This window comes from Balearica regulorum, chromosome 5, assembly GCF_011004875.1.
Source record: "Balearica regulorum gibbericeps isolate bBalReg1 chromosome 5, bBalReg1.pri, whole genome shotgun sequence".
NCBI classification, from domain to species: domain Eukaryota; kingdom Metazoa; phylum Chordata; class Aves; order Gruiformes; family Gruidae; genus Balearica; species Balearica regulorum.
In genome coordinates, this window is record NC_046188.1 from 51,169,635 (window position 1) to 51,191,592 (window position 21,958).

At 50.2% G+C, this 21,958-nt stretch overlaps 1 protein-coding gene across 2 annotated transcripts in view; it reads right to left on the reverse strand.

The window, feature by feature from the left end:
* The window catches only part of SLC25A22 (solute carrier family 25 member 22), a 52,069-nt gene extending 32,007 nt beyond the window's left edge, over positions 1-20,062 (reverse strand). Inside the window, exon 1 of one of the 2 annotated variants that reach the window (XM_075754850.1) lies at positions 19,920-20,062. The gene's annotated coding sequence lies outside the window, so the exon portion shown is untranslated. Of the gene's footprint in view, positions 1-4,160; positions 4,204-19,919 lie in introns of those variants that run through there. The other variant, XM_075754851.1, reaches the window with a different exon arrangement.
* Between the last annotated feature and the right edge of the window lie 1,896 nt (positions 20,063-21,958).

Sequence of the window (21,958 nt, forward strand, 5' to 3'; positions counted from 1 at the left end):
GGGTGAGGTTACACGCAGTTCAGCACTGACCCACTCCTCTCCCTGTTATATCAAGTGCCAAGGGCAGGGCAGCATGATAGCATTTGCACAGTCCCACGTTTGGATGACACGAGACCAAAACTACCTTTTCTGGAGTCCCACATTCAGCCAAAGCCATGAGAGTCCAGCACAGGGAGCTCGCTAAGGAAAGGGGCTCCTTTCCAAAACACTGCACACGAACCTCACCCACCACCCTACATTATTACACCTTCTGTCCGTTCCATGACCCCTCTTCAGACAGTTTACCTGATCTTGACTAATTTGTGGAAGCAGACCGTAAAAATCTCCAGATCAGCCAAGTCTGCACTTGCCAAGGGAAAAAAAAAAATCACTTGCACCTTTCGCTGTGTGTGCTTTCATATCCATGTCCACAAGAGTAGTTTGTTTCTAATTCTAATTCTAATCTAATTCTCTACCAATTTAACCAGAATAAGACCAAAATATAAAAATATAGGGAAACCAGTTGCTCAAAGCTTGTAATCCTGGCATAAACAAGCCCTGAACCATAAAAACTCACTTGAAGACGTCTCATACCCTCAACAGGATATTTGTGTTTATTGAGGCAGCAGCTCTGACAAAATATACACACCATGTGAGTGGTCCTGACACCCCACTCCAAGCTCTGGCAAGCTCCTCCCTTGTTGCCTCTGCTGCACCCTTCCCTGTGGAGGAGCATCCAGGAAGCCAGGCACCCATCACAAAGGGCAACACAAGAGAAGACAGCAAGGCTGCTAATATTCACCACTGACAGCCGAAAGAGTGAGAGACCAAGATGAACACGCAAATGTGCCACAGGGCTGTTTCTTACCTGCTGACACAAGTAGGGTGATGGGGATGGGAAAAGATGCTACTGCATCAAGAGGGACTTGGGACAGCTGGGTTTAGCTATCTCCTCCCTTCTTTTCACTTTTGGCTTCAGCTCTCCACCTGCCTGGTAACTGCAGAGCCCTCCCCTGCTGTCTGGTCCAGCTGGAAAACTGCTGCTGCTCCCCACCAGGGAACAGATGCTCCTGCTGCAGCTACACAACAAGAAGGGGTAAAAAATAGTCTTCCTGGGTTTAAAACTGAGCAAAGTTACAGGTTTCCTTGGTGCTGGCTGTACGGCCAGCAAGTGTCAGGACTAGTATCATCACCCCTAACAAAAGCTACTCAATTCACAGACGAGCAAAGGGAAGCAAGTGATGTGATCATTTTACAGCAGACACCAGCACTTGATAACTGTTTATACAGCACCTGGCACAGTGGAGGCCTGAATGTCCATGGCCAGGGGATTTTAATGCATTAAGGGATTTTAATGCACTGAAGTGGAAAGCTTATTTGAGCTCTGTTTGTTTAAACAGAGCTCCAGTGAATGACCATTTGCAAAACAAACCCAAAGTCACTGCAAACTCCGAGTATTTTGTTGTAATCTACAGAACTCCCCGAGTCCCTTAAAAGAGGGCGAATGATGAAGCCTCCAGTACCCTGGCCAGGAAGTTCCTGGGGAGAGCTGGACCTCAGTCCGTTCCAGGGCAGGAAAATAGCTGCTGCAGTCCTGCAGTCTGAGAGGAGGAAAAACACAGGCTGGGAAGAGACTGCTGGTAATTTTATAGGATATATAAAAAAATAAATCCAAAACAACATTATACATTTAACCTAGAAAGGAAAGAGATTAAGTAAAGATCTAAGTATATCTCCCCAGGAACACGGTGCTCTCAGGAGCCAAAAAATGCAAACAAAAGCAGGCAAGCAAAGCTTCTGCAGCCAAGCAGCGGTGTAGCTCCAGGGCTTCCTATCCAAGCAGGGTCAGGGAGCAGGGCTTGCATCTTCCCAGGAAGCCTCCCATCAGCACCTGCACTGGGGCAGCAGACAAGCCAGCAGCACCAAAAAGGTGCTGATGACTCACAAAGTCTTTGTATAGTTAAACTTCACAGCCAGGCGGAAAACAGCGCTGCTGGAATTGGGAACCTGCATGGCACAAGGAGCAGAGGAGCTGGGAGGAAACTGGTAGCAGGTGGGCAGGGAAAACAAGAGCTGCCAGAGACCCACCTCAAAGCCAAAGAGGCTGAGCAGCCCTCGTGGAAGGGGGGTCCCATAATTAAGAGAGCAAGAGCTGCACAGGCAATGAATTATGTGGCATTAATTCCTTCCTAGAGTGCTGTTAACACAGCTAGGCATGGATTAATGCCCCATTACTCACACACCAGGATGTCCCTTATACATTTACTAAAATGATCAAGCAAATTAGCTTCAGAGCAACGTGCACACTGCAGCATGGGGAATCACCTCCGTGCTAGGCAGGGAAGCAGTGCAAACAGCCCTAAGCTCACACTGCCATGTGTAGATTGCTCAGGAGCCTCCTCAACCCAGCCTCTCCCCTTTCCCAGCTCCAGAGAGCGTCAGAGCAGCCAGATTGGGGGTACCACAATGCACACCTAGCCAGCTCTGGATGTATCTGGTCCTCACCACTGGCAAAAAGTGGTGCTATTTTGCTCCCCTGCCTTGCACACACACTCATCCACCTACACTACCCAGACGGTAAGGTTTTCTCCAGCGTGACCAGCCTTTGCTTACTGCAAACCTGGACTCTTAACCTTCGGTTCTCGCCTTATCACATGAAGGAAGAGTGCTTAGCAGAGAATTGTAGCCCAGCCTGGGGCATGGAGGGGAGCACAGAATGCCATCACATGCCATGTGTGCTGCCGACAAGCTTGGATGGAGATATAGGCGCCCGACATCATGGGAGAAGGAACAGGTTAAGTTTACCCACACCTCTTTGACCACACTCATCACATTTATTGCCACCACACTGCCCTATGGCTGTGAGTTGCCACCTCTACACCCAGATGCCATGGCTCTGCCCAGTCTGACCCTGGGGGACCCCACAGCTCAGCACCCTCCTTCTTTTCCTGCTCTCCCTCTGCCAGGCTGCCAGAGCCACTGCTGGCATCCTCCAAGCCAACTATGGGCTCCCACTCCACCAGCTCCCCCAGTCCTGCCAGCAGTCCCCCCACAGAGGCCAGCTCTTCACTTCTGCCCTCCACCAGCCCTCCCATTTCCAGGCTTTCTCCTCACCAGCAGCACTACTCTGCAGCTGAGCACAGCCTCTAGGGCACAGACTGTCGGACATGCTGATTTATCTGAGCACACACAGGCTGCCGTTTCGACAAAAGACCTTTAGCCAACGTCAGCTGGCGCTGCAGCTGAAGGAAGCAATCCTGTCCTCCCCCTACACCAAAACATGCGTTCCCATCCCTGCTTTCATGCCAGCACAAACATTTGTGCAGAACGGTCAGGCACGGATGAGACAGAACTGAAGGCCAGCACATGCTGGAGCTGTCACTGAAGGCAAACATTCAAACTACAACCTTGACTCGAAAATGAACAGCAGAGGGGGAAGATAGGACTCCCTTCCACATATTTCCATTTGTCTTGAGAGCAGACAAACTCAGTGCCCCAGCCAGAGAAGCCGACGTCAATAAGCAAGGCTCAGAAGGTGAGAGGAGGGTGCAAAGCTGTGACAGCATCCACTATGTCAAGAGGACACAGCCATGCAACCGCTCACAGTCAGAGAATGGGAGTGGGGAAGCAATCAGCAACTAGTACCTGCTGGGAGAGGAGAAACCCTCTGGGATAAGAACACCACTTTCCTTCACAATGCAAATGCATTTGAAGGTGCAGACGCTCTGACAAGTTTTGCTAACGACTGAAGCAAAGCTGCCATTGCAACAATTAAGTTTAAGGAGTGCAAACTGAACTGCAAATATTTCCTGAGAGAAGCTGCTTTCTAGATGTGTGCCAGGCACAAAGCACACAAGGAAATCTCACCTGGGGAGCTGTCTACTTGGCTCTCACCTGCTCAGGACATTTTGGGATAGAGGAGATGGAGAGAATTGGTGGCAGTTTCATCTCTGCTGCTTGCTACCCCTTAGGCTCTCAAAAGCAGGGACTGCCATAAATTTTCTTGCAGCACCAGGCAGGGCATTAGTCCTCAATAAAACAAAGCAGCTCTCAAACACGCTGGTGGATGCTCCCCCACCGTCACGGACTGCCACCTCTCCAGCTGCACAGTAGGACAGCGTGGCCCCTTTGTACCATTCTACCACTGGGCCGAAGCCCCAGGGCTGCAGACGCAAACTCACCTGCCTCACAGTCAGCGGCCAACTGTCCCTGTACTACGCTGGGCTTTGAAGGTGCCAAGTCCAGGGCAGGTCTCCCCCTTGCCAGAGATGAAAAAAGGCCAAAGTCCTATTGGGGAGGTGCCATGCCACCTGCCTGCACCATTGGCTGCTCACATCCCCATGGGGACAGGCACAGTGGCACAGAGACCACTCAGCTTGCAAGAGAGCAGGGATGCTGAGCCCCAGCACACAGGGCACTTGCTCCTCCTTCCCGATAACCCCTCGCAAGAGCCCTCACTCCTGCAACCCCCTTCGGTCCTCCATGACCAGTCCTCCATGACTTACCTCTGCCTTTTGCACTTCCCTCCCACTGGCTGCTCGGGATGGGTGTCCCCCAGCACCCACCTATCTACAGCCAAAAATGCCAGAGCACATTCACAGTGAAAACAAGTCAGGCAGGCAGCCTTGCAAAACAGCAGGCAAACTTTGCCCCCCATCTGGCCTCCAGGCTCCTTGTGAACTAGGCTCAGTCAGGGAACCTTAACTTCTCCGTGCTGCAAGACCTTGTGATGATAGAAGAACGACTCAAAACATCTCCCTCGTGCCACAAAGAAATAGGCAAGTTCCCTGGCAGTGCAGGATGGTCCCCAGGCTGAGGGCATGTTATAGAGGTGTTTGGCTTTGCAAACACAGGTGATGGCAGTATAGATTTACCTGGATGCCCACAGAGGGGAAAAAGAGGACCAGAACTCCTGATTAGCAGCAAAGGCTCCATAATGTTGCGACAGGAGAGGAGCCACAACAGGGCCATGGTGGAAGGGTCACAGGGGACAATCCCGCAAGCCACTGGGACTACAGCAATATCTTATATTCTGACACTGCATGCACAGTGTTGCAATTATCCTCTCCCTCGGGATTTATTTGAGATTACAGGCAATTCAGAGACCTCATTTACCTTCACAGCAGTCAATAAGACAAAACAGACAGCAGAGCCTGGCCTTGGAAACAGAGCCACCTCCACCACTCTCCAAGGAGGGAGAGGGCTCAGCACTCAAGAGCTTCTTTTGAGCTGGTCCAACCAACGCTCCCATCTTGGGGACAAAATTCCCACCATGTGCTCGAGGCAGCTCGCTCTCTCTACAGATTTGTCCGCTGGCCTCAGTCACCGGCGCCACCTCGATACAACACAAAGGAGTTACTGAAGACATCAGACAGACACTTTACTGCACCTAGCAACAGTCCCTCTGTCTGCTTGGCCTTGGCCACACTAGGAAAAGCCAACATAGCTGCCAACTCCAAAGCAAGGATCAAAATGAGTGAAGCAGCGTATTACTAGAAAGGAAGGGGACAAAAGAACAGGGAAGGAGGTGGGGATCTCTGGGCAGTACGAGCAGGAACAACACACCCAGTTTTCCCACGCTTTCCACTTGGGCTCTCCATACAGCTGGAAGCGACAGGCTGGCCCCCCACTCTGAGAACAGCATCATGCAACTTTGCCTGCTTTACTGAGAAACCTTAAGCAATAAGTCAAGACAGAAAGCATCTTCCATTACCTCTGTGAGAGCTAAGGCTTGGAGAAAGACATCCAAAAGGCACTGTAAGCAGCAGCAGAAGTACCTTCCTGACCTGGAGAGCTTCTCCAGGCCAACCAATCAGCAACTTGCTTAGATTAGCCCAGAAGCTGTTTGCTCTATTGCTTAACAGGGGTAGTCCCATGGAGGCCTCTCCTTGCATCAACATGCTCTCTCTCCCAGACGAGTCTCCTACCCCTCCACTCTACTCCAGGACAGCTCAGGAAACAGACTCTAATTCATAGGTCACCAGATCACTCTCCAGTTACTAGAGCACATCCCACTTCAGCCAGGCAGAAAGGTTTGCAAAGGACAACTGCTCAATGCCAAGCCATCTGCATTCAAGTCAGATGGAAAGACTTGAGGAGCAGGCCTGTGCTGATTCAGAACAAACGCCAGGTACGCCCTTCGAATTTGCATGTCTTGGGAAACTGCCCCAGATCAAGAGCCAGAAAGTTGATGCTGATCTTGAAGCTGGGCTTGGGTATCAGCACTGCAGCACACCAAGAGGCCCCAATACAGATCTGGGACCTGTTATTTTAGAAGCTGCACGGACCTTCAGTCAAGGACAGTCTCTGTCCTGGACATTTTGCAGCTGAACTGCAAGACAGGATGAGTGAGGACAGATGTTAGAAGAAGTGACTCACCCAGGACTCACACAACAAGTCTTGCTGTCCAAGACATCGGGGCTGCCAAACCCAAGGAGCCAGAGGGAAGGTTTCAGCAGGACAAATGAGCTTGCAGTCATGTCACTGAGAACGTCACAGAGTCCTCCTCCATAGGAGGGCAACACATTAAAACACTCTTATGAGGCAGCAACTGCAGTGCCTTCCCTCACAGGGGAAAGAGACAACAGGTCTAAAAGTGCTCAATGCACCTCTGCAAGACTGAAGGGAGCAAAGACTGAAGGGAGTTGTTGGCACTCTTCCCATCTCAACCTGCCTCCTCTCCAAGTTCTCAAAAAGGCATTTGGGTCTACTGGATAAGTCTCAATAGACCCGGGTCTTCTGCTCTGCACAAATGCCACATCAAGCATGCCTCAGCCCCGCACCTCTCTTTTTCCTCTGAACGCTTACAACACAAGTAACAAGCCTCTAAGTTACAACTACTCATGCTCAAAGACAAACTCAGTCTTGGCTCTCCATGGCTTCTACAGAAATACAGACCAAGAGGTGAAGGAGCCAGAGGGCCAAAAACGCTTTCAATGCATCTCTTATCATGAAATCTGCAGTGATGCAGAGGTCAGAGTACAGCCAGATATTTAGGCCAAACATTTTACTTGAAAATAGTGGTGGGCTGCAGCCTTTGGGCTGTAGATATCTGCAAGTCCCTGCACCAATTCAAAGGGATGTGTAAAAAGTAGCTATAGAACAACTAATCCATATGCAGACACAATGAACTAGATATATACCATGTGGCAACTTCCAGAGAAAATGATTATTTAAGTTTATAATGGCCTATGTTATTTTGCAGCTGAAGAGCTAACAGTGGAAGCACAAACTAACTGACAGATAGTAAAATTGCCCACACATGATCACGCTGATGTACAAGCAAGTTTGCAGCTTGGACATGCTGGAAGACATAAGTGGGTGCTTATTGCCAGTGATGCCCCTTTCCAAGTGCCACTTGAGAAATCATGTAGTCACACATCAAACTGGTATGATTCTAACTATTTTTAAACCCACCTTCCTCTGAATCAGTTCTCCATACCAGTTTTTAAGAAATTACAGCTTCAGAGACACGCAGCATTAGTTGGAGAAAGAAGACAGCTTTGCTGAGAAGTTGGAGTCTGGCAGATGGGAGACAGAGCTGGGAAAACAAACAAGAACTTATATACAGCATTTCCTCTTCAATAATCTGTGGTGGTCAAGAAAAGGCAGAGCCAACTGACAGTGACAGACAGACCAACCCTTTAATCTGGAAGGATTTACCACTGAGAAACTAAACGGTACAAATCCCTCACTTGAGTGCTCTGCCAAGAGACCGACAGAATAGAAAAAAGGTTCCCCCCTCCCAATTTAAAATATTCACCATGTACAAAGCAGTAATTAAAAACAACCAGCCACGAAGGCCAAGGGAAAGCGAGGGTTAGATTCTAGCTCACTTGGTAGGATTGAGGCAGAGCGCTGAGCTGAGCTCCTGGCCGTGAAAGGGACTGTTCATTGCCCACCAGCAACAAAACCAGGGCTCTTGTCTCTCAACAGAGTGATCTCCTCTGAAAGAAGGGGATACCAGTGGCCCTGTAGGGAGGAATAATCATCTTTTGGGGCCAAATTGCAGCAGTACCTCATCAGAGCAACACCCAAACTCCCAGAGAGCCGTTCCTGTTACATGCCTTGAAGTGCATCCTCCTGGGACGGTGCTGCCTCGTTGCAGCCAAACCTGAGGCTGCAGAGGGGAAGGACTGACAGTGCAGGTCAGTGCTGTGCCTGCTGCAGACCCCCTGCAGAGACCTGGCAGTCCTGCCTCGGGGCTAGCATGGGGCACACAAGATGGACATGATGCAATTTGAGGCCTCGAGGACCCTGATGATGGCCCACAAGTCAGAGAGCTTGGCAGCAGTTGTGTCAAAGACCAACTGTTATGGATGACCACCACCTGCATGTCACAAAATGAGTATGTTTTTTCTCAGAACCTGCAGCCCTAGAAAAGGTTTTTTCTCCTTGAAAGCAGGGGGGTGGAATACAAACTCTTCTAAGAAAGAAAAACAACCCACAAATCCAAGTTTGTTTCCCCTACATTGTGTTCCGTCAGGCAGATGTTAAACAAGATGCATGCCAGAAATAGCCCCAACTTCAGCTACTCCAGGGCTATAAATAAAGCTCCATCCCTTCCAGCCCAGCAGCCAGCAGGGGCCTGCTAAGTCAGCTCTGACACACAGCTGCTCCCACAGCACAGCGCAAGGGAAGACCACTGAAGCAGTGGGTTAAACTCCACCATGTCAAGGATGCTCCTTCCTTCTCCAAACTCATCCAAGCCAGTGAACAGAGAAAAGGGGGGGGGAAATCCTCACTGGCTAAAAAAGCTGGCCTGGAAAATGTCCCCTGTCTCAGTGCGAGCCAAGTGGCCCACAGCTCTGAGCCAGTGGGCTGCTCTGATCCTGCACAGAAAGCCTCCTACCCACCAAGCCAAGCGGTGTCCCTTCCTGCTCCTGAAACAGAGAAAAGAAAAAAAAAATATCTGCCTCCAGCTCCCGTCTGAGCTACCCCAGCAACCATCTCTCTTCCTGCAGACTTTTTTTTTTTTTTTCCCATGTAATGTACCTGTTAGGAGCTGCACATGGATACCTCTGTACCACCAGTACAACGTATACCATTGCGGCTCACCCCACTAACCACTTGCAGTACCTTCATCCAAGCATTAGGTTGTCCCAGGAACAGGCTCTAAGGAAGGAGAAATAAATTTATCTGCTCCAATCTGCTGCAGACAGACTTGTGTGCATCCCCTGTCACTCCACAGAGATCTCACAGAAGCTTATTTTCCTATCATGCCTCCCAGGAGGGCCAGGTCCTCGGCAGATACAAGCCAGAAGAGCTCATTGTCTCTGCTGGATCCTGGGGACTTGGTCCCCCACCAGTTGCAGAGGCTACATTATTACAAGCACATACACATTTCTGTCCAATTTCATGGGGTTTCCTTGCCTATCTGCCTGTAACAGCCTCATTTTCTCAGTGACGCTCCTACACAAGCTTGTGATGACTGGGAATAGTTCAGGCCCTGATAGTCCAAGCTGACTTGGCAAGGGGGAGAAACAGCAAATGAGAAAGTAAAAAGAGGGAGGAGGAACAGGCAGGACACCTGTATCTCACCCCAACAGCCACTTGCAGAAAACCTGACCAAAACTGTGCAAGCACATATAGCTGCTTTCTAACACCATTCTTCCTGCCTCTCCTTCCAGCTCATGCTCACTGCAAAGAGCATGACCTGTGATTATTGCAGGAAGGGGAAGAAGGGAAGAAATGCAGGAAGCCTCCTCTGCATACATAGTGATCCTGGCTGAAAAGAGCCCCAAAAATGCTTAACTCACTAGTTTTAGAAGCAATGCAGGACCTTACTGTCCCATGTGCAGGACTAAAGGAACAGAAGCACATGCCACCATCTTGGACTTGCAGGCTGCATCATTCCAGGGTGCTGGAGCACAAACTGGCATTCATCCCCATAACCTGCATCTTCCGAAGAAAGAAAGAAAAAAACAAAATAACCCCAAAATATAGCAAAAAACCAAACCTGGTGGCAAGCATCCTGGCAGCATCCCACAGGACCTAGCTAAGCTTGTGCATTGCAAGACCCAGACCAGCAAAAGGGACTGAGGACCATAGCACTGCAGAGAATGAAATTGCTTGCAACTATTTTTTTGTCCTTTCATGAGAACCTTGCCTTTTCACAGTCTCAGTTATAAGAAGCACCAGAATACACCAAAATACAGCAAAATTACTATCAGTACCTAGTTCATGACCCGACTGGAGCAGAGTTCAAGCATGTGCTGCTAAAGTTTATTTCTGTATATTTCTGCCTCCCAATCTGTGTCATATCATGCTGATTCATTCTATAGATCCTTTTCTACAGACAGCATAGAGCACAAGAAATATCCAGGGCTGGCTGTTTAGCAAACCTGCACTGAAAGCTTCCTTCCGTCTACTGCGCCTGCTGCTAATTCCCTTTACAGCTCTGCTCATTAGTAAAAATACAACACAATAAAGGAGAACCGCACACATGTACACCTTGCCCAAATTCCCTCCGTACTGGCTGATCCTGAGTCACCACCAGCAATTAACTGTTGCCATGCACTGAGGAGGACACAGTTATTAAATTAATAGGGGCTGCTTAACCTGGCTACAAATATACATGAGTTCTTTGTGCCTTAGTGAGCTAATAAGGCATGTGCTAATTACATTAATTCAAACAAGCCCAGCGTGCCCTGAGGGCAAAGCGAGAAAAGGGCACAGCAAACCCAGGCTCTTTCATAATAGCTGTGCGAGAGCAGAAAGTACTTGCCTTGACATGGCTTTTGGAGGAGAAGCATAGGAGTGCTGCGGCTTGCACCCTACGGCTCACTCAGCCCGGTTGCCTGGTTAACATGGAAAAAGCCCTGCTCATTCACCAAGCTCTTGGTGCAATGATAGACACGGGATCCCAGCCGGCTTCTTCCTTCCTACCTCTGTGGTCCAGAGCACATCAAAAGCCTTGGGGTGACATCCTGCTGCTTTGTGAACCCTGCAGGCAGTCCCTTTCCCACAGGGACCACGTGGCACCGGCAGCCTCCTGCCACAGAGCAGCATCAGGGGCTGCAAGTCACCCAGCATCCTGCACATGCCGCTCCTCACACGGACCTGTCTCCTTCACATCCCCGAAGTCAGCCAGGAACAGCTCGGCTGGACAGGCAGCATGCAGAAGCTGCAGTGTGATCTCAATCAAGTTAGGCAATCCCAAGCAGCTCCCTAAACCTCTCTGGCAATGGAGACAGGTGGGCAGGACTCTGTGCACCTCCCATGTCAAAACAGGAACAGAGCCTTCAGAAACGGGAAGAGACAGACTGTGGCAGGGAGAAGAAAAAAGGACAGCAGGAAAGAGACATGCACAGTGCCAGCAAGGTTCAGATACGCTCAGAGAGGAGCCTCCCGTCTCTCCAGCCTAAGGGTAACCATATCCCTCACCTCTGCTACCCTTGGCGAGGAGCCTTCCTCAGCATCAGCTGTGCTCACGCTAAGGTGTCTGCTAGGCACTGCCACCACCTCCTGACATGTAAGGGAGGGAGAGGAAGAGGAGGTCGTATTTCTTTGCATCTCCAAGAACACTTTCTGAAGCATGCGCTGGTTCCTGTGAACACTAGGGGACTGTGCCAGAGCAAAGCAAAGGCATAGGTTTTTTTTCCCCTCTGTTCTCACTTCTTCCTATACTGCGTTAATCTGGCGGTACACAGCGCCATCCCCACAAGGCCTGAAAAGCAACCACCTTTCTCTGGCAGCAAGGACTATGCCATACGAATTGCAGGGTGTTTTAAAGACATGATGCTGACTCTCCCCCTCAAAGAAAGAATCTACAATCAGGCACCAGGAAAGAACCAGGGCTGTGGAAGTGTAGTACAACGAGGTTTGTCCTGCACAAAGAGGCACTGGTACAGGCTCAATGCAGTCTTGACAGTGGGTTGGCAGAGAAGATGCATACTAGGGAACCATACTAGGGATTTTTAGCCCCTGGAAAGTGCATCTGTCAAGCCATGTGATTCTCTCTGCCATCAGAGGCTGTGGTTACTCAACCACTAGTCCAGCGTAACTTCAGGCTACTACTACTACTTCCTTCCCCCGGAAACTAAAGGAACTCATTTCAGACCAGACCTATTCCCACATCAACGTGTAGCTGTGAACATACAAATGCTTGTGCTGGCACAAAAAGAGAGGCAGGGGTGAGAAGGAGGGCTGCCCCTCTTAGCTGCAGCCTGACTGCTGTGGGCACTGAAAAAAGCTCAAACAAACAATAAACTAGAACACGAATCCCTCCAGGGAAGCCTGGGAGATAAGGGCTTCTGGGCCCTGAACAAAATGATTTAAAAGACCTAGAAATCCAGAGCCCTGTGGGGCTATATGTCAACTGGTAACTGTCACTCAGAGTCCCAAAGAAGGACTGCACAAGCCTGGCTGGAACAGCAATGCATCCAGCAAACCCCAAACCCTGCCCCTGTAGCAAAGTCACAGTGCCCCAAGAGAGCCAGCTGCCAATGCGGGTACCAACACTAAAGTATCATAGGTTAATGAAACAGGACCCCAGGGTCTGAAAGGACGTAAACCCTCCTGTGTCACCCTCTGGAGTTAGGAGCTAGGCTCCACCCAGGGCAAGGTGACAGAGAAGCATTGAGCAGGAGCCGCAACGTAAGCGTGCAAACACTGGTGTACAGGCTGCAGGCTCAGCTGCTTGCTGGAGCCAAGACTGTATTTCAGGTGCCTTTTGTACAAGAGACCAGACACAGAGCAGACAGGATAACAAAAGGACATCTCCCAGCCTCCCAAACATTTTGCAACACCAGGTAGAGACCTTTCTAAGGAAGGAAGTTTATCTCATTACTTCCCTGAAGTAACGAAATTTGCTGAAGACAGAATTTGACTAATGCTCCCAGTACACCAGAAGAAATGCTAGTTAAATGTCATGTTAATCAATATTCCTCACCTCTCAGCCACAGAGGTGGCAATACAGGACATCCTGCTGCCAGTCCCTTTGCTGTGGGGGGTACATGAATGTACCTGCTACACTTCTGCACCACAAAGAGCATTCCTCTCCTCCCACCTCAGCTGCTTGCTTACACCAAAGCTGTTCAGATCACGACAAATGGTTCCTTGCTAGCCACACGTCAGCAGCCCCACATGGGTCACGTTGCTCCTAGAGGTTAGCAGCTCCTCCAGGGAAACTTGTATGTGCTCTGTGACATCAGTGGTGCACAGATGCCTCCCGAGCACGCAGATGCTGCAGGAGCAGCCCACTCAGCCTCCCCAGGAGCGTGCTGGCAGGCAGCACACTGCACGGCGCACTCAGGCACGTGCCCACACACAGCTCAGCAGTGGCCTGGCATTTCTTCCCCCCTTTCCAAAGCCAAATTCAGACCATCTGTTGAAGTATTTCTGCAAATCATCTCTCTTTCAGGAGGGGCCAGGGGCTGAGTTTAGTTGTTTATATAGTGTCTGGCATTTCTGTAGTGGTTATCGCTTCAGTATCCAAGCTATGTTCTTCAAACTCTCCATTAGTTCTGAAGACCCAGACTGGGGCACCTATGAATCCTCATTGTAAGTTTCTGGAGAGGGGAGGGAAAAAAAAAAGGGGTATCAAAAAGACAACAGCTGCTCAGGTCATGCACACATTTAGCTGCTAACAAAGCGAGTGGGACAGTTCAGGGGAAGAGGGTTAGGCCAACACAATGTGTTTTATGTCCTTTAAAAGAACTACTGCTCCTAGAAAATAGCCTTCATAAACAACAGCTGGTCCCAAAGGATGAGATGAACCAACAAGTGCTCCTGTTGCCTTACAGGGAAGAGCTCAGTTTACCCAGGAATAGGAAGCTACCCCCATCCTTGAGAAAGCCAACACAAAATGAAAAAGGGAAATTAAGCACCCAGAAGAAGACATCATTTACTACGTCAGATCACACCTTCTGCAAAAGCTGCCATTGCTATTGCATATAAATGGCATATAAATGGCAAAAGCTGGAAGTGCTGCTGTCCCTATTTGATCAGAGTGGACAGGGTCAGAGACAGACATTTTACTGCTTATGCAAGGTCGTGCTCTGAATCTGCATCAAAGGAGAAAGCAGTACCCAAACTCACAGTTAGCCCCTGTCCCTAAAACATGGTTCTTTCTTTTTTCTTTTATTATAAATCCTTAACTATCACATCACAAAGAGCACAGCACTGAACAGGGCACCAAACAAGCTCCCAGTCTGCACGTGGCCTTGGAGAAGTGTTTCCATGCCACCCTACCCGGCCTGCAACGGGGAACTGCCCTTGTCTCCTCTGCCAAGGCGCGCAGGCAGCACACCCATTAATGGCAGTAAGGAGCAGACAGTGCAGTGACAAGGACACGGTACTCAGCAGCAACAGAAGTGACAGATGTGCTGGTCCAGACTAAGCACACCACATGCTACCGCCTCCTTCGATGTGTTTATCCGTGCAAAGCCAGTACTTGCCCTGGCTAAGGGCTTTCACATCACAAAGCACAGCCCCTTGTTGAAGCCAAAAAGATTCACTGGAAGCTGCAGTTGAATACAGAAATGAAGAATCATGGCTATTAGACTGGCTTCTGGCTTGATCCAAACTAAGAGGTCACCCACACAGCATCCCTCTCCTACTAAAATGACTTGCCGGAAGTCCCATATCTTTGTGCTCAAATTAAAAAAGAAAAGCACACACCTTCTCTTCCCAAAGGCCTCCTCCAAGACAGTTAAGTCACTCAGTGCAGCAGCACCGTTATCCTGTATAAGAGGGGAAGTTTTCCTTCTCCTTTCCTCTCCCCACTTTGTCCATGAAGCTCCTCATAGCTGGGACTACTTTTAAATTGAGAGCATGAGCCCCAACCATGGAGCCAAACTCCAGGTGGGGCAGGCATAGTTTTTGATGGGACTTCAGTCATCTCCAGCTGTTCAAATTCATGCCATTCTGGATCTAGCCACTCAGCTGGATCAAAATCAGCCTCCCTCCTCCTGGCCTCTGGATAAATGCTGCAGACCAGGAAATAAAAAAAATAATGCAGACAGCTCTCCTGATAAGCCACACACCAGCATCAGCACCAAAGGAAGGAGGAGGGCACAGGGAGGTTTGACAAGGCATAATCACCCACCCACAACAGCACCACCAAAACCAGAGCAAGAACTGGTTAAGAAAAAGTTTAACAAAATAAACGTGAGACTGCATTCCTGCGAACAGCTCACCACAGGCTGCATTAAATCAACAGAGACCCCACAAATTAAATAAACGGTATCCTATCACATTTCTCCTGATGCAGAACAGGCATTGCTGCCCGAGTGGCTTTTCCTTCCCCAAGCAAATAATCACCATGTGGGCAGCCCTCCTAAGACAGCAAGTATTCAAACTTTTATATGTGCAGATATGTAAGAGGAAACTGCCAGACAGAAATCCAAACCCCCACAGTGACAAGGTCTTTTCATTGGGTTTGTCTGGGGGTTTGCCTTGTTTTCTGAAGCTTTCGTACCCCGTCACTTTATCTTCACAACTGGAACTACCCAGCAATCAATACTGCAAGGCTAAAGCAACAGCCTGTTTTGCATTGGACAGCTCAATCCACCTCCTCCTTCCTGCTATCTTTGCGCTGGAAAGCAAACAGAAGAGGACAGGAAAAAAATTATTTATCTGCAGTTACGATTATCTGGAGCAACATAGTGTTAGCTCTAGCAACCCACCATGCTGTTAGCCGCACATGGCCAACTGACAGTTCCCACTCCAATCAGGTACAGGCCAGAGGACTCAGCCTTGCAGAAGAAGGAAGGCTTCACCAAATCACGGTGCTAGGGAAGCCGAAACATACTGTTCTGTTAGACCTCAGGCACCTCTTCAGCAGAGGAAAGAGGTGCTTGCAGTCTGTCCACAGTGAGACAGCAGGACGTGACAAGGTAACTGGCTCCAGCAAGGCTAGAGTCCATGCAACCAGTCATGAGAAATGCACAGTGAAACATATGCAGTGTGTATGATACATTCAAGAGTAAAAAATAAAAACAATGCGCTGACTCACATAGGCAGCATCTATAGCTTGTTTGTCACGATAAGTAATAGATAATTCCAGCTTTCCTAACTTTCTGGTAGTGCAGATGTTCGGGTACTTCTAAGGGAGCCCGAATGTACAAACATGTGAATGAAAGCAGGCTTTTTGCATTTCCTGTAGACACAGTTAAGTATTTAGGTGAAAACATACACAGATGTAAAAGGAATAATAGGTAGTCCTTGTGTACCTGCAGTATCAGAAGGCAGGATGCTGTGACCAGGTAGATCCTTCCCCATCCTGCACTGCTGCTGTTGAAGGAGCAGCACAGGCACTTGTCCTTACGCAGTGCTGTACATTTAAACAGAGGAGCAGAGGCAGCAGGGAGATAAGTGTGTCCAACTGGAAGCCTAACAGGATGTTAACTTGTAAGTGACAGGCTAAAGAGGCTGTGTGCCCAGGCTCTTCCTGTAGCTCCAGGGCTCCCACATGGACCCCAACCTCAGCTGGTGCAAGCCAGATTTGCTCTGCTGTCTCTGCCAGAGCTACATCGACTTACTCCACTCAAGGATCAAGGTGCACACCTCTGGGTCACCGCTGACGTGCCAGCGGCTGTGTAGAAACTTCATTCTGGGGAAAAACAAAACAAAACAAACAAACAAAACCAACAGGGAAAAAAAACCACTCTGAAAAAAGACAGACAGGAACAAGGCAGGCTTAGGAGAAAGGCCTCTCTGTTCTGAAATAGCCTAGAAACAGGAAAACTGCAGAAACTCCCTTCATGGACACTAGCATCCTACCATAACACACATGAACTGCAGCACTCAGGATCACAAGGAAACTCATCTGCCCCAGCCATTCCAAACCTGGTTTGGTTACACACCGTCTCCTCAGCACAGGATCTCCTAACAACCGAACAAAAATATTTTGCATTTTTCCACCCCTTTTCCTTCCCCCCTGGGGCCTTATTCAAAGCTCTTTTATGTCATTCTGGCAGCACAATTCGATTTTAGGGAGATAGAAACAACCCATTAAGAGATACACCCTGCACAGGGCATCTCGCTGGCTCCAGAAAATTGGCAGTGCAAAACAATTGCAGCTCCCTGCCCCCAAGTGAGTCAAGGGATCAAGAGAAAAAAGAAAGCATCATGCTGGAACAAGGCAGATGAGTTGTGAAATGGCACAAGGGACTCAAGTCCCTCTGCAGTTACATTCAACATCACTGAACTTTTCTTCTCGCCACACAAGCCTTTCACCTCACAAATTTCACAAGGACATATCACCTTCCAGCAGCTACTGTGAATTTGGCAATTGCTCTCCAAGAGCATTGTATTTCCACAGTGGGGTAAAAGAGAATCTAGAGGTTTGCCAACATCTGTAAAACAAGTAACCCCAGCCCAGCAGCAAACCCAAAGCCCAGCCCTTTGGAGGACCAGAGATGGAGACCACACAGCCCTACACCACACCTAGGTGCTCCTTGCCGAGGGAGAAGGAGCAACTCATCAGTCACTCCTCTCACAGCCTGCTGGCTGCAGATTATTCAGATAAAACCCAGTGTGCCAGGCATAATTAACCATTTTCACAGCATTGCATGATCATCACATACACTGCATTGAGGGTGTCCCCTATATCAGGCTTTACTTCTCATGGAAAAGCTGTTCTTAAGGGAATCTGCAAAACTGGGCCACTGGACAGGGACACTGGATCTAGATATGTTTTACTCTAGCTAAACACAGCACAACATTTTCCCACCTAAAAATGCTGCAGCCCTACTCCAGAAAATTTCTCCCTCCTACTATTTCACAATTCTCAGCATGACAACAGTTAAGCAAGAACAACTGTATAGGCACATGAAATTCTTAAGGCTCCTAAGCAAGACTTTCCCCATTGTAACACCCTCATCAGAGCACTGCTCCAAATCCTCACGGCTCCCAGGCTTCACGGCACACCAAACCCCAGCCACTGCATCTCAGTCTCTGCTCTCCATCACACCTTTGCCCTGCTAGAGACCTACAACACAAAACGCGATGCCCAAGCAAGCAGAGGGGCTGCTTCCACATATATGTACTGCTGTCACCTTGACCAGCCAGGTAGATATTTCCCCTTGTCTTGCCCACTAATTTAAATCTTGGCAGAAAATGGGCAGCAAATGGCCCTGACAGGCTGTCAGTGATTTCTACCTCCTAGTAACTTGATACAGCATACTATCCCTTCTTAAAACAGCCGCAGGAGGATCTTCTTGGGCCCTGGCATCTTAGTAAGACATTAACAAGATTGCTGGGCATCAAAGAAGACTGCAGACTTTCCTTCGGAGCAGTGTCCAGCTTCAATTTACGACACAGATTTGCTCCCTGTTCCAACTCGGCCATCCATCTCTGCCACCGATCACTATTGCCCTCAAAACATAACACTCCTCACTACAGCCGGTACTAAGTGAAAAAATGAGCCCAAGGGCACAGCACCAGGAGAAAAGTTGTACCTGTGTGAATGACAAGAACAAGTAGTAGTGCACAGTTAAAAATCCTACAGGCAAGACCTTCAAAGGGCTAAATTCTCATTAAATACCAGTATTTATTTTGTGGTGAAGAGGTTAGAGTAACTCTTCCTATTAGATCTCATCTATACCTTTATTTATCCTGGAAAGCAAAACACAAGCCCAGAACAAGACAACCACCATCTGAGTCCCACACGATACATTGTTATCAGCCAAGTACCACTCCAGTTCAATTGCCTTTTGCTTGCCATTGCCAAGAAGCTGGTTCTTGAGAGGCAAAGCCGCAGTGACTTGCAGTGATCAAAATCACTGCATAAACAATCCCAACAGCAGCAGCCATGCCACAAGAAGTTAGGTCCTAACAGCAGCAAGACTCTTGGAGATGAACATGCTATGGTAAAAACCCCCAGTCTTTAACTGTAAACTCCTAATATTTAAAATATATTAGGCCAAATAAATATAGCTGGGATCCTGCTCTGACATTTGTTATTCTGACAGCCTAGCAAGGTGTAGAAACTAAAAGCGGAGAAGCTCTGCAGGAGAGAGGCCTAGGGCACTAGAAAATCCAATTTCCACAACCGCGCCCTCACCCAGCAGGAACCTGACAACTCCAGAGGGTGCAGCGAGAGAGGAGAGGATGCTTGGGGTCCAATTCCCAGGGTGACCTTGAGGAAATCCCACAACCTATCCACATTTCCACGTTCCCCATCCACAGGGAGAAGAGCACAATAACCTTGACCAACCTCAAAGAGGTGCAGATCTAGCTTAGGAGAGCCAAGAAGGTGCTCAGAGGGAGCTTAGATACAGGACCCTGCCCTGCGACCAGGGCAGCCAGACGCTACAATCCCACAAATCGCCCCAGAAATCAGAAGCCCCAGAGAAAGGTGCAAATCGTTTTCAATATAAAAAGCGGCTGCTCCGGGGCACTAAAGGGCATGGCTGAAACCGCACACGTGTCACCCGCAATTTCCCCGGCGGGGGCAGGGAGAGGAAGGGCGACGCCGCTACAGCCCCCAACGCCCGGCAAGGGCTACACTAGCACCGCGGGGAGCATGGGGTGATCTTCCCCAGGCTCGGCTTTGGCACACAGGCACCTGCGCCTCTGGCCCCAAATTCGGGCAGAGGGACCCCCACCCCCTGGGATGAGGGGAGCGGTTGGGGGGATCGGCACTTCCCAGGGTGAAGGGAGTAGGCAAGGGGGACCGGGAAGGCTTACAACCCCTGCGGTGAGGGGGGGGAAGTGGGGGACCAGGAGAGCCCGCCCCCCCAGGGGCGAAGGGGGTACATAGGGGGCCAGGGGAGCCCGCACCTCCCGGGGTGAGGGGCTGGCCCCCCAGGGACCAAGGGCGCAGGAAGGGGGCCCGGCACACCCCTGGGATGAGGTGCCGGGGCGAGAGACGAAGGGGCCGGTACAGTAGGGCCCAGGCCGGGGGAGGCGAGCCGCAGCCTAGCGGCAGGAGGGGTGCCGCGACCTCCGGCGGCGCTTCCCGAGGGCCGGGGAGGGGCCGCGTCCGCACTTACCGGTCCGGGGCGGCGGCGGGTTCCCGCCGGGGCCAGAGGCCGGTGAGGCGCGGGGTCCAGAGCTCCTCGGCGCGGCGCGGCCCGGCTCGGCTCGGCTCTGCCCCCTCTGGCCGCGCTCGGCGCAGGAAAAACCGCCGCCGCCGGGCCCTCCCCGCCAGGGCGGCCGCCGCGTCGCCATGGCAACGCGGGCCGGGGCGGCCGGACCTCGTCGCGGCCTCCCCCGGCCTGGGCCCTCCCTGGGGCGTAGCGTCCACAAGCCACGAGAGCCACGGGGGAAGGGGGGATGTCCCTGCCCTCCCCTCCGACAGCAAACACCCCTCGCCCTGCCGCACGGCGAGGTGTGCTCTCCCTCACCCCACCCGTCAGCCATTTTGCAGCCACCTGGCAAGGCGGCACACGGGTGGAACGATGGGACAAGCGAAAATGGGGTAAAAATAATAAATCTGTCATCCCATTCAAAATAAAGATCCTTCAAAATAAAGACCAAGCCGGTTGTGGTCGGTTGGGTCACTGCGCTGTGCTGCCTGCTGCCCTGCTGGAAAGCCTCCAGGCCACAGTGCATCCAGCCCACAGGCGCGCATCACTTTCGGGATGTAATGGGTCCTGAGTCCTCGCACAAAAACATCCACAGAGACCATTTCAGTGGGCTTTGGAAACTAAGCAAGAAGTTGAGGAGGACAGCAGTAGCCAGCTGGATCTCTGTGCCTCATGGGATGACACCCATGGGTGTGACAGCACCAAGGCAAGAGGGGAACATCTGCAGGGGAATACATCTACAAGAGCATCCTCAACGCTCATGTGCACCAGGTGCTACACTGTAGCAGACACAGCAAGCCTGGGGTTACCAGTGCTATGCCAAAGGCTCACGGGAGCCAGCAGAGCACGAATACACAGCCTGTGCAACGAGTTGGAGATGATCAGAGAAGAGCAGCTACAAGGATGGTGGAGCGTGTCAGGCTAATGAGGACATTGTGTACACGGGAGAAGCAACAATTATATGGAGTCATGATGAACAGCCCAGAAACATCAGAGCTGTGCATGCACCTGAAAACGAGAGGAGCTTGTTATCACAGTCAGGAACCTGTAACGCAAGGTGAGAAGATGTAAACCAGAGGTCGATGAAGCATCAGAAGCCAGTGCTGATGAGTTTGATGTAGTTGAAAAAGGGAGCAGCTTATGCACTTTTCGACCAGTGCTGGGCAAAGCATGAGAAGATAACAGCACAGGGGGTGACAAAGCTCACTCCAGAAAGGTGGTGCCTGACCAATGAAGGAGACCTGTGCACCGTGGCCATTTTTTTGGTGTGTATTGGATGGGCATCCATCACAGGAGCAAAATGCAAGCGCTGTGGGCAGGGAGCCACTGGCACAGTCTGCCCTACTCCACAGCCTTGTCTCCACCATGTCCTTGGGAAAGTGCTGGCAGGCACTGACACAGGGCTCCCCCAGTTTGGGGAACAGGGAAACAGAGTATGGGGGAGCTGCAGTCACGCCTTCCCACTCCCCATCTGTGAAACTCCTTCCCACCCCCTTCCTCAGTGGTGGTGGGTCCCCACTCTGCCTTGTTTTGCTTTGGTGGGTTTCACTGTGCTGTGCCAACTCAGACAAAAGCTGAACTGAATTGAGGGGGATAGATTGTACCTTTTATCATAACGTGCCATCCCATAGTTGTGCTGGCAAAGAAGAAGTTAACCCTGTCCAGCTTTGCACTGAGTTTTAAGAGATCTGCAATCACCTATTTTTATTTTTGGTTCTGCTGCATAAAACCAACTACTCTTTGTAACCTGCATGGCACAAAGAACCCATTTCTTCCGGCAGCCTTTAAGAGAAGGGATAAAAAAAAAAGCAGAGAAAGAAAGTTTACATTCAGCAAGTGCCAGGTTGTCAAGGTTTCCTCTGCTCTCAGACATAAATTTTTTCTTCTGGCAAACACAAGAGAGATTTAAAACCGTTTGGTACAAAGTGGAGCCTTAAAAGCAGCAATGTGTATGTCTGATCCAAGGTGAAGAGCAGAGCTCAGGACCTCCCATAGAAGGCAGG